The sequence below is a fragment of the Lemur catta genome, chromosome 22 (genome assembly GCF_020740605.2).
Source record: "Lemur catta isolate mLemCat1 chromosome 22, mLemCat1.pri, whole genome shotgun sequence".
Taxonomy (NCBI): Eukaryota; Metazoa; Chordata; class Mammalia; order Primates; family Lemuridae; genus Lemur; species Lemur catta.
This window is the reverse complement of record NC_059149.1, coordinates 10,947,655-10,964,025: the sequence shown is the minus strand read 5'-3', so window position 1 is coordinate 10,964,025 and position 16,371 is coordinate 10,947,655. Positions and strand designations below refer to the sequence as shown.

Sequence of the window (16,371 nt, the reverse complement as noted above, 5' to 3'; positions counted from 1 at the left end):
GGGCAACACTGGAGAAGGAATTACTGTATTAGGTGAGTAAGGGAGGAATGAACTAATAGGGTTTTAAAGATTTTCAACATATTTTCAGACTTCAGAAAAGTTGCAACATAGTACTAAAAACTCCCTTAAGCCCTTTACTGAGAATCTTCAAATATTCACATTCTACTACATTTGCCTTAAGCATTATCTCTCTGTGTTTATGTATTTATGTATGGACAATCAAGTTTTTTTTTCCTGAACTGCTTAAGATAAGGTGCAGATATGATGCCCCCTTTTTCCTAAATATTTCATTGTATGTTTTATTAAATCAAGGAGATTTTCTGATATAACTGTACTATTTATACAATTATTAAGAAATTACCATTAATATAATACTATTACCTAATCTAGAAAACTTATTTATAGTTCATCAGTTGCCCAGTAATGTCCTTTAATAACGAAATTCTAGGTCATGTGTTATATTCATCTCTGAGGTCACTTTAGCCTCCTTTAATGTGGACTGTTCCTCAGTCATCTTGCATGACATTGAGTTTTGAAGAGTAAAGGCCAGATATTTTATCTAATGCTCCTCTATTTGAACATGTAAAAGGAAAGCAACAGCCCTCCAAAAGGGGCTCCCACTAGTCAAATCTGAGACAATTTGAGTATCAAAATGAAAAAAAAGGATTATAACTCATTAAATAAGAATTCATGAATCCATACTGATACTTTAAAAAATTTGGCCGGGCGTGATGGCTCACGCTTGTAATCCTAGCACTCTGGGAGGCCAAGGTGGGAGGATTGTTTGAGCTCAGGAGTTGCAGACCAGCCTGAGCAAGAGTGAGACCCCGTCTTTACTTAAAAAAAAAAAAAAAGAAAAATTATCTGGACAACTAAAAATAAATATAGGAAAAATTAGCCGGGCATGGTGGCGCACACCTGTAGTCCCAGCTACTTGGGAGGCTGAGGCAGGAGGATCGCTTGAGCCCCAGAGTTTGAGGTTGCTGTGAACTAGGCTGATGCCACGGCACTCTAGCCTGGGCAGCAGAGTGAGACTCTGTCTCAAAAAAAAAAAATTAAAAAAAAATTGAATGAATGGACAGACATATAAGTAAGTGGGGTAAAGGGAGAGCTTTTCCTTTTTATAGAATAAAGACATCTATGATTAATTGATTCAGATAAGCATCATCATAGAGGCTAAAAACTATTGGGTGAAAGTTTCAAGAGTAACAGGATATTTACATAATCTTGAATTATCTCTCCACAAAATATTTATTAATTGTAAAGGGAGAACTCTAGTAATTTTTCCATAGAAAATCCTATCATTATGTCACCCTGATCAAGTAATCAGAGTTGGCCAGCACAGTAGCTCACAACTGTAATCCTAGCATTTTGGGAGGCCAAGGCAGGAGGATCATTTGAGGCCAGGAGTTAGAGACCAGCCTGAGCAAGAGTGAGACCCCACCTCTACTAAAAATAGAAAATTAGCCAGGCGTGGTGGTGCACACCTGTCATCCCAGATACTTGGGAGGCTGAGGCAGGAGGATTGCTTGAGCCCAGGAGTTTGGGGTTGCAGTGAGCTGTGATGACACCACTGTACTCTAGCTGGGGTGACAGAGCTGAGATGGTGTCCTAAAAATAAATGAATAATCAAATAATCAGCGTGTGCACCACTAGCAATGGGGCAAATCAACAGTATGGGTCTCCTAATGTGATGGCTGAGAAGATTGTCACTTCAGCAATTGTTTTCATAAAAATGTATTATCTGTGTTTAACCATAGGAGACATTGGACAAACCTACACTGGGAAACTTTTTACATAATAGGTCATTTTTAACAGCATGTTTCTCAGATTGCTGCCCGCATGTGGGACGCTGCTGGGGTGTTCTGGGGCTATAAGTAGCCACAAGCCAGACGTGGCACATCTTTCTGAAGCATCAGTTAGATTCCCCTCAGGTCAGTAAAAATAAATGCAAATACAGCATGAAGTAGGATGGGAAATTTGCATGAGTTTTGAAGATTTAACTTGGAACTTCAAAGTCCCTTTGTGCATGCCACATCTATTTCATTTCCACCCATAAATGGCTTGGGGATATGAATTTTTCTCTTGCCAGTAGGGGTCCTTCAGTAGAAAGTATGAGAAACACGGAACTATGCAAGATTGTGGTTTCATGAACAGAATGGAATGATTAGTCCAGAATTAATATAAACTGTACTACTCTTAATTACCAGGTACACAGTTGACAATACCAACCTTAAAGATGGGAACTACTGAGGCAGAAACACATTACTTTACAATATATCTTACTGTACATGGTGAGGAAGAAAATTTCCCCAAAAGATATTCCTTCATGCTGTTTATTGCCAACCACGATTTTCCCAAGAAGAATTTGCAGAAATACAGCCGTCACCTTTGGAGGAAATCATGGTTTAATTCAATCTGCCATTTTTGTGGTAAATTTTGCCTTAAAAGTTCCAGGAAATGGCCATTTCTATAAAAACCTCAGTAAAACTTTATCAGGGGAGAGGATATGGATTTTATTACAATTCAACTCTCATTTTCTCCACTAAGGGAACCTTCTAATGGATAATACAAACAGCTGAGAAGCAAAACAAACACAAAACTTACCTTTGTTAATCTTCGAGGACTTTTTGAGCCTAATGATGTTCTTCTTAGATTAGTTTCATGTCCTTCCATCAGCGTAAGGACAAGGGAACGCATTCCAGAAATCTGCTAAGTAGCGAAAGAATGCTAACTAATGTGTGAAAATACCAGGTGTCCAAAAATAATTATCTAGCATGTTCTAGGCAGCACAATAATAAATACTGTTCCTTTCCTGGAAGAGTTTATAGTCTAATGTGGGCAATGTACTTATAAACAAGTATTTACAATGGGGTGTGGTTAGTGGTAAGCATAATGTGTTTTACGAGTCAACAAGGGACAATATGCTGATCCTTGAGGCCTAACATACACTTCCTGAGTTAATGTCTGAGCTATTTCTGGAGGAAGAAGGAGGATTGACAATTTAGAGAACATGCATTCCAGGTTAAGGTGAGGTTGAGTAAAAGCAGATGGATTGTGTGGGAAAACAAACAACATGGAACTCAAAGTGAATAAATTACAAGGAGGCAGGAGAGGAGCTACCAGGGAGAAGTAGATGGGTCAGAATTTGGAGGGTGTTTGAATTCTCTGCTAAGAGTTCCTGGATGCAGTTTGAGGCTGTTGAGATGTCACACATGGGACAGTGATGTCATGCTTCCACAACCCGCAACCCTCCCATTCTCTGCAGCCAGAGAGATTTAAGAGGAGAAAGACCCAAGGCATGGAAGCTTTGTAGCAACTGATGAGGCTGTTGACCGAGCTTGAACTTTTGCAGGGGCAGCCTAGGTTAAAGAAGAAGGTATGACTTTGAGGATTCAGGAAGGTTTGTGGCTGCTTAGACGTCGAGCTAGAAGTAAGATGGGAGTTTAGGGACGCCTACAAATGTCAGATTTTCTAGATTTCTAGCTCGAGTGACTGAATTGGTGCTGATCCCATTAAGTAGATTGTGAGTAGAGTAGAAAGAAACAGTTTGGAGAGCAAGATACTGAGTTCAGTTTTTGACCATATTATGTATAAAGTACCTTTAGAACATTCAGTGGATGGTTTTCATATGCAGTTATATTTATGAGCCTGAAGCTCAGGGTTGTAAGAGCAGGATGAAGAATACAGAATGGGGAGTCACTGGCATGGCGGTGGTAGTTAGGAAGGTAGGAAAGTAGATCTCTTATGAGGAAGGTAGGAGGAACAAGGTTTCACCAGAAACACCTATGATGGTTTTCCATACTGTACCACATTCTCCAGCTCTCACACTGCTGGTGAGGAAGGAAAGAACAGCCCGCCATGAGCAACACTCCGTAGGTGGCCAAGAAGTGAACAGAGGACAGGGAGCCCGTGAACAAGACAGAGACCAGTAAGTGGAGGAGGCACTAAGGGATCCAAGAGGGAGTGAAGATACTTAGGAAGAAATAAATGTCAGTAGTGTGGATGTGATCTAAAGATTAGGGAAAGAATTGAGAAGTGCCCATTAGATTTGACACCATGGAGGCCTCTATTGATTGGGCCAAGCAGTGTGATGAGAGAGGGTGATATGAGATCAGAGTGGATCTGGAATCCACAGGAGATGAGGAAGTGGAGGAGGAATAGACAACTCTTTCCAAACATTGGACTGAAGAGACAGGAGCTGGAACAGTAGCTGGGGTTTATCGTTTGAGAAGGAGATGGTGATTTGATACCAGCATGAAGATTAGATAGGCTTATATTTTAAAAATCTATAAAGAAGGAATAGGAGTGACAGAGTGAAGTGGGAAAGATCAGAAGAGCTGGGTTTGAGTTCTGGGCTCAACTTCTCAGCTTTGTGCTGTTAGTCATTCCTAGTACCTGCCACGTGTGAGCATCGTGTGGGAAATTCTTAAAAGTGAAGATTACTGGGCCTCACTCGAGACCTTTGGAACCATAATCTCTTGGGAGGGTGCAGGAATGCTTTAGGGATGTTGCTGTCTTCTGGTTTCCCTGCTCCCCACTGACCACAGTTGAGTTTTCTGTGCAGATTTCTCCTCTTCCTCCCTCTAAATACCATAGTATTCCAGAGTTTCATCTAGAAGCTTCTTCTCTCCTTGATCCGCTGTCTCTGCCTTGGTGAAATCTTTCACTCCGTGGCTTTCTGTGCTGTCTATGTGTGGATTATACTCACGTTCACAGAGCACCTCATCTCCCACCCTGCTGTATACACTTGGACATCCAGTAGGCGTATCAGGTTGATTTAAATGCCCCAAGGAGAACTCTCTTGGTTTTCACCCCATCCGCGCTGCTGCAAGCCTGTGTTTATTCCTCTGTGTTTCCTGCCTCAGCAGTGGCTCCTGGCAAGACCCAGGGGGCATCTGATTCTTCTCTTTCCTTCAGTGGCCTCCCATCCACCAGCACATCGGGCCACCCCTGCCCCCAGAGTATGTCCTGACTCTGCCCTCTGCTCCCCACCCAGCCCAGTCAGTCATCATTTCTCTACTGTGAGAATCTCTTCGCTGCTGCCACTCTTGCTGCCTTAAAATCCACTGTCCACACAGCAGCCAGAATTATTCTTTTAAAAATTGCAAACTAGAGCATGCTGTTCCCACAGCTTCTGAACGTCTTTCAGTGACTTTCCAGACCCCCAACTCTTGGCCCCACAGGAATTAACCCTCTACCCCCCCACCCCCACCTGCATCACTGTGCTTCCCATCACCTGGCAGCCACAGGGACTTCTTTTCTTCCCCGTATAAACACAACTGCTCCTATTTCAGAACCTTTTATCATTCTGTTTTCTTAGAAAGCACCCCCCCATTCCGAGTGGTTGACTCTTTCTTGATTCTAGTTTCATCTGCATTAGTTTTTAGGTCTCCTTATAAGACTTAGTTAAAATACAGATTTTGCTACCTGAAAAGGTGAACAACTTCTGGCCAAGGTGATCTCTTGGATCCTTCCTGTTCTGGCATGATTGGCTTTAGGAAAAGCAAAACACAGTCTCCTTGTCCTTCCACTCGGTTGCTGTATGCGGCCAAGCAGGAGGAGGTGTCAGGTAGATGGTGGCATGTTCCAGTGTTTACATGCCCGTGACACTGGCCACATCTTATCCTCATTGACCTTCCTGGCCTCAGAGACATGTGGGGTGAGGGAAAGACCACGACACTAATAACAGTTAAAATATAGTTCTTCTTGCTGCTGGGTTGGCTTTTTCTTTTTGACTCTTCCCTCCCTCTTTTTTTATTCTTTCATCCCTAACCAGGACTGGTACTGAATTATAACGAGATGGTGGGTATTGGAACAAAGGTGATTTTGATATATATTTTTAGGTCATTTCTTTACTCATTGCTAGTTTTGCTAGTTCCCATCTCTCTAATTTCCTGTGAAAGCCTCAGAGGGCAGGCAGGAAAGTCAGGGATGATTCTTCATGTCTGTGTTGCTCTTAAACTTTGTGCCATCAGCCATGGGGTTTGTTTTGCATTTGAGTGTTCATCAGGATGCTGAGCTGCAAAGGAGCTCTGTTGCTGCCTGTGGGAGATTTGGGACTTCAGCAACATGAGGTTAGGAAATCCCAACAGTAGAAAGATGAACAGCATGACCTTTCCGGGTCCTGCTTGGAAACTCAGCAGCCTGGTGCAGACGGTGCTTCCAGACATTGAAATTTTTGTTTTTGTTTTTTGGTGGTTTTTTTTAATCAAAAGCATTTTGATTCAGTGGCTATTTCTGCATTCATCTAGGACTCAATTTCCCCATTAGCACACAGTGAACAGAACAATAGTGCTCTGAAATGTGCATGATATGGAACTTACAGATATTTCATACCTATAGCTTTAGTGGAAGGTGATGACAAGATACAAAAGGTGAGTTATCAGCTGTATTGTCACTTGATTTAATGCCTTAAAAGCAAGGCAGCAGGGAACTTCTGTGTTTTCAATGAACGACTTTTCCTACAAGGTTGTTGGGACCTGCCCTCCAGGTCAAACTTCAGCGTCCTTTATCAATACAGTCGATACACAGACAGTGCCTTCCGTTGAACTTGGAGACAGAGCAAACCTCAGACATCCCTTGCACAGGCTTGGTGTCCCTCCGTAGCGTTCCCACCCGTTATTCCCTTGCTGGGGGACATAGTGCCGAGTGGCTTTGCAGGCACGGGTGCCGTGTGTTCCACCTGTGCCCACTGTCATGTCCACGGGACAAAGAATGTACCCAGGCAGGTGAGCTGCAGAGTGGACTCAGCAGGAGAGACTCACTCAAGAAGGATTAAAGTGGTTATGGCCTTGTAGATTCTTTTCTCAGTCTAACCTGATAGTGGAAGAGAAGCAGCAGTTGGTAGTGACAACTGAAGGTGCAAGGCACAAAAAGAAAAGGAGGCAGCAGTGGCCATGGGACACCAGAATCCAAGAGCAAACGCAGGCAATGGAGCACTTGAGGCCATGGAGACAGAAGAACAAGAGGGGATTAGGTAGCAGGGGCAGAAGTGACAGAAGCCACCTGTGTGCTAAGAGGACCATGAAATAGCCCAGGGAAGAGAATGACCCTGATGTCTTTATCCCCCTGTTTTGTCATGTTGCAGTCCCGTTAGGACATGCATGTGTGCTTACTCTTTCCTGCAAGCCTGCTCTAGTGGTCTTTCTTGGTCTCCAGTCAGTCCTAGACTCATAATTAAGATTTTTGCCTTCCTAATTTTTGGTAAATCCTCAATTTCTTGATGGAATCTGAAGGTATTTTTTTTTTGTCCTTATGAACAAAAGAGGCCAAACACAGTGGAATTTATGGAGCTGAGAGTAGCTCAACAGAGAACAGGTGAAATTAGTTCTCAAAGCATTTTGGAAAACTGCAGCTGTCTCCACCCAGCATAACGTGTCCCTGCCACCGGCATGCTACTCCCTACAACCACAGCTACTCCCTCGGCAACTCCACTGGTACCCGACAAACTGTGCTACTTGTGAGCACAGGATAATGACAACTGTGCTAGTTATCAAATGCCTTATTGATAATAGCAACTTGCCAGCAGAGGGATTGCAGAGCACAGGGGGTGGCACAGGGCCTCAGAGTTATCGTGTGGTCCCAGAAACAGACTTGAGGAGCCTCAGCCCCCAGCATGACGAGACCCTGGCATCCGCCAATCACCTTGCGGTCCCAGTAAGCAGAGTCTGCTCGTTGCCTGGCCCCGAGGGAGGGGAGAGGGTGGAGAGTCCCAGTGTGATCCCACTACAGCCCAAGGTGGTCCCCTTCGCTGTCGCTGCAGGATTTATTCAGCAGGAGCTAGGGTTGCACTACTCGGGTTTTAGGAAGGTGTCACCTGTACGTGCCCCTGACCTATAGGCATCTGTATGTGGAATTGTGCTTCATTGCCAGTTGTCCCTCAAGGAGACGTGGCTGCAGTCAGAACGGGAAGAGCCAAAACCAAAGACATGAAAGGTAGGAGCAGCCTGGTATCAAGACTGATCCATCCGTCAAGAACTGTACAGAACCCACAGAGAGTTTAAGCCAGGCTGGCAAGAGAAGCACCTACATGGTGCCAAATACAAGAGACTATGACGATGAGGAAAGAATCGACCCAACAGGAGACCTTTTGCATGCTTTCCCTTGGGAACTGGAGTCAGGAGCTGACTTCTGAGGCCGTAACTGCTTAGGCCTGGGGCGTGAAGCAGAACCGAACAGAGAGGCCAGGCCTGGACTTGTGCTTTGCTGGCGCGAGTCTGTTCTGCATGCGAACAGCCCTTTGATGACCACAGATGATCTGTGTTTGGCTCAGTTACAAATGCCTTTTGTATAGGACAAATGTGGTCTGTTGTTCCTTCAGAACAATATGGGTGGGGAAGATTCAGCCCTGGTCTGAATCCCAGTGTGGTCGGGCAACTAATGGGACATGGTAGCCTCCTCCTGCAATCTTAACAAATGGCTTCTACTATGACTATTAAAAAAAAAAAAAAAGTACGATTTTTCACTGGCTGATTTGGTTTGAATGAGTAAATTATTTTTATCTCATTGCATTAACTGCCAGAACACTGAATGAGCCGATAACTCCCTGGTGTTGCTGAGCTGCAAAGAACTATTATTCAGAATTGAATTTTTATTGATTTTCTTGTGCTACAATGACTCTTCTAACATAGTAGCATGAAAGGAAAATGAGAAAAAGGCCAAGTAGGGCATAGGGTGGGCAAGGGGAGGCTGATGCTTCCCACGACCTGGCCCCAGATGTACTACTTATTGGCAGGTACTGCTGACTGTGGGTAATCCTGTTACTGACTATGGGATGTACAGGTGAGTCAGGTACCTGCCTTCCTCACCTCTCCCTCCTCTTCCCCTCTGCTGTCTTTGATGGTCGTCATTTTGGGCCTTGTTGGCATTCTGCCGAGGAACAGGGTGACAGGGTGAAGAAGGAACAGAACTAGACAGAGTCAGGCTCCAGGTTGGTCTGTGCGGATGGGTGTTGGTATGGTTCAAACACACATGCACACACACATGTTCATGTGTGTTTGAACATCACTGTAGTGCCTACTGCGTTTATCTGTGTTTTTGCTTTTCTGCCATCTTAACTACCAGACACTTGGTTGCGTATTAGTGCATAAGGATCATTCAGGTGAGTTGAAGTGGGAACTCACATTTCTTCATTCATTCAACAAATATTGATCAAGTCAATACCTTCCTGGTACCAGACATAAAGCAGTAAACGAAACTGATGAAAAGTTTTGTCCACCTGAGCAGACTCCCATAACTAAAATAAAATTAGATAAGGATATTTCGGAATTCACAATTTACTAAAGGATATGGTCCTTCTTGTTTCCTTCTTTGACAGACATTGTAGGAGTGGAACTTTGTACAATAAAATGAAACAAAATGTAGTTCTCACTTCTGATTCAGTTTGCTCTAAGACAGTGATGCTTGAGAACTCATAGAAAAGAGGGATTTTTTTTTTTTTTTTGGACGTTATTTTTGGTGGCTCTAAAAGTAATTCATATTCATTACAGAAATTTTGGAAAATGCAGAAACAAATAAAGAAGATCATTATCATACCCATAATTATCCAGTGGCAAATCCTTGACATATTTAATAATTTGTTTTTAAAGTGTTTCTTATAACTATGACAACATAGATGCTAATCCCGCACCAGTTATTTTCAGATAAGGTTTCATATTTTTAAACCACACCTTAAAATATTCAATCTTTATGCATATATATATATGCAGTTTGGTTCAGTTCTCTTTTACAGAATAATGTGACAGTTATTGTTTTTCTTCTCATGGACCATGTGTGTGTACCTGATTGTGAGATCAGAGGGTGGAAATCTATTTATGCTCTACCTTCTCGATATATCTGAATAGCAGACAAGTCTAATAAAAGAGTGTCCTTATGTGATATGATAACTTAAGGAAAAGGAGTTAGCAAGACAAGCATTTTACAGAGACTTGCAAGAAAAAAAATGAGAAATCATATATATGTAAAAGAGGGGGCATGGGCATGATGATCTAAGCCGGTAGAAGTTGGATCCAAACTGTAAATGAGGTCTAGCGTGTATTATGTGGGCTCTGAGATGCCCTGTCTCAGCTTGGATATAACTTTTGCTGAGAAACTTTACTGCAGTCACTAGATTAAGGTGGGTCCCACGGTGCTTCATCGATTTAGAACTTCCTACTTCTCTATCTAGTCACTCAGCCCTGTACCTCTTAATTGCTTGTTTAATGTCTATTCCCCTTGCAGGAGCATGTGCTGTGGGAGGGCCCGGATGTTCAGTAGTGTGTCCCCACTGCCTGGCACAGTGTCCAGCCCATGACTAACAGTGGGAGTGAATAAAGGAGGCTATTGCACATTTACTAAATACCTAAAGGCAAATTAAGAGAAGCGCTCCCTACCAAAACAAGTGTTTCATGCACATGTGCCTACTTTTCTTTGGAAGTATGAGATGTTTTCTCTAATACAGTTACTACAGTTGGGAGAGAATGATTTTAACTCTACTGAAAATACGAATGAAAGAGATCATTCACTCTGCACCATTTTGTTTAGCAGTTTGTATGAACATTTATTTGCAATCTTAAATACTTTGAGCTTGTGATTTTTCGTGTCTGCATAGTATTCCACAGTGTGAACACACCTAAAGATATTAACCCTTCCTACTTTTTTTTTTTTTTTCCTGAGACAGGGTCTTGCTCTGTTTCCCATGCTAAAGTGCAGTGGTCTCAGCTCACTGCATCCTTAGACTCCTGGGCTCAAGTGATCCTCCTGTCTCAGCTTCCCAAGTAGTAGCTGGGGCTACAGCCACACACCACCATGCCTGGCTGATTTTTCTATTTTTTGTAGAGATGAGGCCTGGCTGTGTTGTTCAGGGTGGTCTCGAACTCCTGACCTCAAGTGATCCTCCTGCCTCAGCCTCCCAGAGTGCTAGGATTATAGGTGTGAACCACCACACCTGGCCCACTGTTATAGTATTAAATATTTAGGTTGTTAGTACATGTTCAGCATTATAAGTGATGAATTGAGCAGTATCACCATGCACACATTTTTCTGTGTAGTTCTCTAATGATGTTCTTAGAAAACTTTAAAAGTAGAATTGTGGAACCATATGAATGAATTCTTTTTAATAATAGCTTTGTTGAGATATAATCCACATAACATGCAATTCCCCTATCTAAAGTATACAATTTCAGTAGTCACAGAGCTGGGCAACCATCACGCCAAAGTCAATTTTAAAATATTTTCATCCCCCCCCCCACACACACACATAAAATAAACAAACAAACAAAAAAAATACACCAAAAACCATTTCTATTAGCCATCCTCCTCCCCATCCCCAAATGCAAGCCCAGGCAACCACTAATCTATTTTCTGACTAAATGGATTTACCTATTATGGACATTTCTTATAAATGGAATCATTCAATAGGTGGCCTTTTATGAATGGCTTCTTTCACTTAGCATGATGTTTTTAAGATTCATCCATGTTGCATCAATAGTTCATTCCTTTTCATTGCTAAATAGTATTCCACGGATGCACCACATATTGTTTATCCATTCATCAGATAACGCCCATACAGATGAACTTTTAAAGTAATTTTGATTTACAGTACAGCTTGCTCTTCAGGTATACCTATTTGCACTTCCAGCGATGTTTAAGCCTATCTAATTTTCCATACTCATTCTAATTTTAGGAATTATCATTTACAAACAGAAACAAAACTAAGTCTATTTGGAAGAGGAAAGAGATATATTGATGGTTTTTAAATGACCATTTTTTAATAACTAGTGATATTGGCCCCATTAGATATTTTTATAAGCCATTTGTGTCTTATATAAATTATGTTTCATGCCCCTTTCTCATTTTATTTGAGGGTAATTATTGTTCTCATTTTGTTTCATAAGAGCTCTTTTGTATTAAGGCTGTAAACCTTCTGCCCATAATCTTGCTCCTAATGTTTCCAACATAAATTTTAATTTTGACAAAACAATATCTACCAGTCATTTCCTTAAGGGTTCGTTCTTCCATTTTCGGCTTAGAAAGGCCTTCTCCTTCCTAAGATCCAATAAATACTTTACTACTGCTGTGGTTTCATGTAAAAATTATTTCTTATTAGTATGGAATTTATTTTGGTATAAAGCAAGACATAGATCTGTTTTTATTTTTTACCCCCAAAGGGCAATTAGTAATCCTAATACCTTTTCCCACTTAATTTATGTCTCACTTTTATCATATACTAAATTATTCTTTTTATTTGAACGTCTCTGAAAAATACTCTAGTTCATAATTAACTTGTGTCTGATTTATGGCAAAACCACCCCATTCTAATCATTATGGCTTTATAATAGGATCTAGTTAATATATAAGACCTCTATGAAGCCCCGTTATGCACCTAGTGCTCTTAAATTAAGAACTTTAAATATATTAGCGTTTAATCCTCACAAAAAACTGTATGCAGTGGAAATTACTATCCTTGTATTACAGATGGAGAAACTGAGGCAAAGAGAGATTAAAGATACCTACTGAGTCAAGGTGCCAGTAAGTGGCATTCCCAGATAATACTCAGGATCCAGACTTCGCTCTACTCACCAGTGTGCACAGCCTCGCAGTGATTTTCTAGAATGTATCATCCAGCAGTTTAAGTCCTGCCATTAATTATTATGCATGTTTATGATATGTTATACATTTCTCTTCCCAGATCTCTTTTTGGACATTTACATGCATGTTTTAGTTATAATATAAAAATGTGTATGTTTAAAACTTTTAAGTGGTTTCATTGCCCACTGCCAGGTTTTTTAATACTACAACTTTCAGATACTCAGTTCATTAATTTGAATCATTTTCCATGAGTTTATTTTAAAAGATAATGTTTTCAGGAAGGGCAGTATGTGACTGATGACAATCTCATTGCCCTGTCATGCCTGAGACCATACTGTTGTTAGTTTACTCATGAACAATAACTTATTTGGATGTAGAAAATTAGCACTCATGCTTTTTTCTGTTTAAAAAAAAAAAGTCAAAAACGGAATTTTATAGAATTTAATTAATTGTACTCTGGTATATGAGATAATATAGGGAAAAGTTCTAGGCATAGCCCAATTTTTGTTCTATTATTAATTACTTTTTGCTTATTTTCTGCAAAGATACTTGTTAAAATTATTTTCATATTTTTATTGTGTTAAAAATTGAAATTTCAACTGGCGTCTATCTAGGGTTTTTTCTTTTTTTCCTTTTATGTCTGATAAACTCTCTGGCAAAAACAAGCCTTTTTCTTTTTAGCTCAGAGAGCTATCATTATTATTCTTATTATTAAATTGATTTTTGTTTATTTTCTTCCAGCTTGTTGTATCCTTCCAAAATCCTGTCATAGTTAATGTTGTGTTTCTCTATCTCCACATTTATCTTTGTCATTTATTTCATCCTTTTCCTGGCAATGTCATTATCACTTGATCACTTTCTTCTTATCTCATTTAGTCAACATGTATTTATTAAGGACCTGCCTGGATCAGGAACTGCAGTGGGCACTGGGAATATGGGGGTGAACATCTCAGGCATAGAGCTGCCTTAGCAGAACTGATCGAACAAGGCAGAGAGACATGGAGCAGATAGTCCCAAGAGCCCCTCTAGAGGGTGTTTCTGAAACTGGCTAGTGTTGGCTTCCAACACAGTGGTCTCCCATGTCTAAATCCACGGGTCTGTCTGTAGTTGGTGCAGCTGGACCTGGGCTCCTTTTCAGATCTGGCTGCCTGCAAGGGTCCTGCAGCCCACCCTTGCCAATTCCTTGCATTCATGTTTCCTGTTCCACCAGCTGGCGTGCTTTCTGTTTTTCTGATTGGATCCTGAAATACGCCTGTCTTCTGTTACACTGGTTCAGTTTTCTGCAGTGTTCAATATGCTGTTTACTGTCTTCTGTGTGTGTGTGTGTGTGTGTATGTATATATATATACACTTCTCATTCAGCAGTTATAATTTTTTCTTCCATGGTGGCGGTTTCTTGATTTCAGATGTTATCCTATTTATAATTCCCTACTCTAGATTCTCAGTTGCTATTTCCTTTTGACTTTAAAGAACTTAAATTAGAAATTATCTTTAACAGAAAATGCCTCTTGCTTCTTGTCTTTTTAGAGGAAGAAACAAATCTATTTTCAGTTCTATAGTTTGCTCCCTTATTTTTGTAGTATAATTCTTTTTTTATGGCTGGGGGATGTTTTTCCCCTACTATTAGAAGTTGGATCAGTTCCTGTCTGAATCTTTCAAGCCTTCGGAACTAACATAGTTCCAAATGGTCAATTCATTAGTTTGAGTCATTTTCCATTAGTTTGGAAAACGGACATCGGGTGGTCATGCTTTTGGATTGCAAATTCAGAAAATAATCAGTTTGTGTGGGCTGTGGGGAGAATCATACGTAGAGCTTGGAAGCGTTTGAAACTGAGTGTTTAAGAAGGTTATTTCCATAATTTTTAGTACATTCAGTAGCTAACTGGAATTTGTCTTGTATGTTTACCCTCCTTAGGACTCAGGAGTTTGCCCTCCTTAGGAGTCCGTCCGTGTCCTGGCACCAGTGTCAGGTGTAGCCAGGACTGGGTGACACCTGGGTTTCTCACTTGCTGTAGTGTCTGGTGCCCAGTCGACTGCTTGCTACCTCTGTTGGATCCAGATATGTGACACTGCGGTTGCTCCCTGTCCCCCACTTGTCTGTAATCTTTTTGTTTCCACATGGGGGAGTGAAATGTGCTTCTTGCTGGGGGTCTTCCAGGGATTGCCCGTTTCAGTTGGGAAAAACAACAGGTTGGGCTGGTCCTTTCTTCAATCTCATCCTGCCCATGTGAGATGTACTTAGAGATTTCTCGATGTATCTTGCTTACGGATAACACCCTTTCCTAGGTCCCAGTGCCAATAGGTTTTCTATATATGTGCAGAGAGCACAAGCGAAGGACACAGAAGCAGATGATGAACAGAAATGTATGTGCACATACACACACATACACACATACACAAATATATGTATTTACTTGTTTTATTGGGAGGCTGGGAAAATGACTTCACTCTCATCTTTTCACTTGCTAAGTAGTTAATGTAGTAAATCCTGGAAATAACTATAAACTAAGCATTGTTACCTTTCCATTTCCGTTGAGCAAAGAAAGGAAATAGAAGTAGAAGATAAATAGAAATTTCCACTATTGGTCTTTCATGCTTCATCTGGTTCGATACAGATTATTTGGTGTTGTCAAAATGGCCATCTTCATTTAGCAGCACTGAGAGAAATTTCTTTCAGAAAATGAAGCAATCAAGGCAAAGAAAAAAAAAGACAAAAAAAAAAAAAAGAAGAAGAATGATAATAAAATAAGCCACAAAACCCAGCTCCTTCCATTAGCAAACTGGTATCTCATATGTTGGAGTCACTCTCACTCTATGGTAGACTAATGGCAATATGATTCCGATGAATAACAGGGTCATAAAGTCCCGAATCTTTGGGATTGACCCAAAGATCCCTTGTGGGACATTAGAGGAGGATTTGTGGCTGAATTATGCAGGAAACTTGAGATTTTTTTCATTCTGGGTTTACTCACAGTATACCTTAGGCACAGTTTTGTTGTCAGTTATGTGACCTTCGTACCACTTGGCGTCAGAAGTTCTGAATCATAAGGGCTGTGGCAGTTTAGGGATCTCGGATAGAAGCAAGCTGAGTTTGCATCTCGGGGGACAGCAGAGAAATGGGAGAATGGATCTTGTCCCCCACCTGAAGTTCCAATCCTTTAAGATCTTTTGGTTTATATATATACTCACGAAGACCTCTGAATAGATAGCACCGCTGCTGACAAAAGACATTGGTCGCCTCTGGGAGGGAACAGCATTAAAAGTAAAATTCAGAGGAAAGTAAATACTTGGATTGCCGTGCTTGTTATTCATTGAGTGTTTTGGACTTGCTAAAAGCAACTTTAATGTATTTATACAATTTATAAAGACATAACTGATTCTAGAGCTCTGCTCTTTACAGGGGACATATTTCATGTTATTGTAAGCACTGAAGAAAATTAAATCAATAAATTCCCAGCCTGTAATTTGAGATACTCAATTTGAAGAAAAATACATTGTCAGGGAGGGAGGGAGAAATCTTTTACGTGGAGGAAGACTTGTAAACAAACCTGTCTTTGCTCTGCTATCCTGGGCTCTCAAGTGACAGTAAGAATTACTCTCTTGCTGCAAGATTATGAAAGTGTTATGACACCTCCAAAGTAGCAAAGGCCAGGTCCCCACCTTTTTTTTTTTTTTTTTAATGAAGCATATGCACAAGTAGAAAGGAATGCAAGGGAAGTTCCCTCTCTCGTTTTCTGAACTGTCCCCGCATGTCCCTTCCCCTGAGAAGGCCTTTCTGGTTAGCAGTCAGCCTGTGTGTCT

The 16,371-nt window shown here is 41.0% G+C and overlaps 1 protein-coding gene across 1 annotated transcript in view; it reads left to right on the top strand.

Annotated features, from left to right (window-relative positions):
• UNC5D (unc-5 netrin receptor D) overlaps window positions 1-16,371 on the top strand; it is a 494,392-nt gene that overhangs the window by 300,717 nt on the left and 177,304 nt on the right. The window lies entirely within an intron of this gene.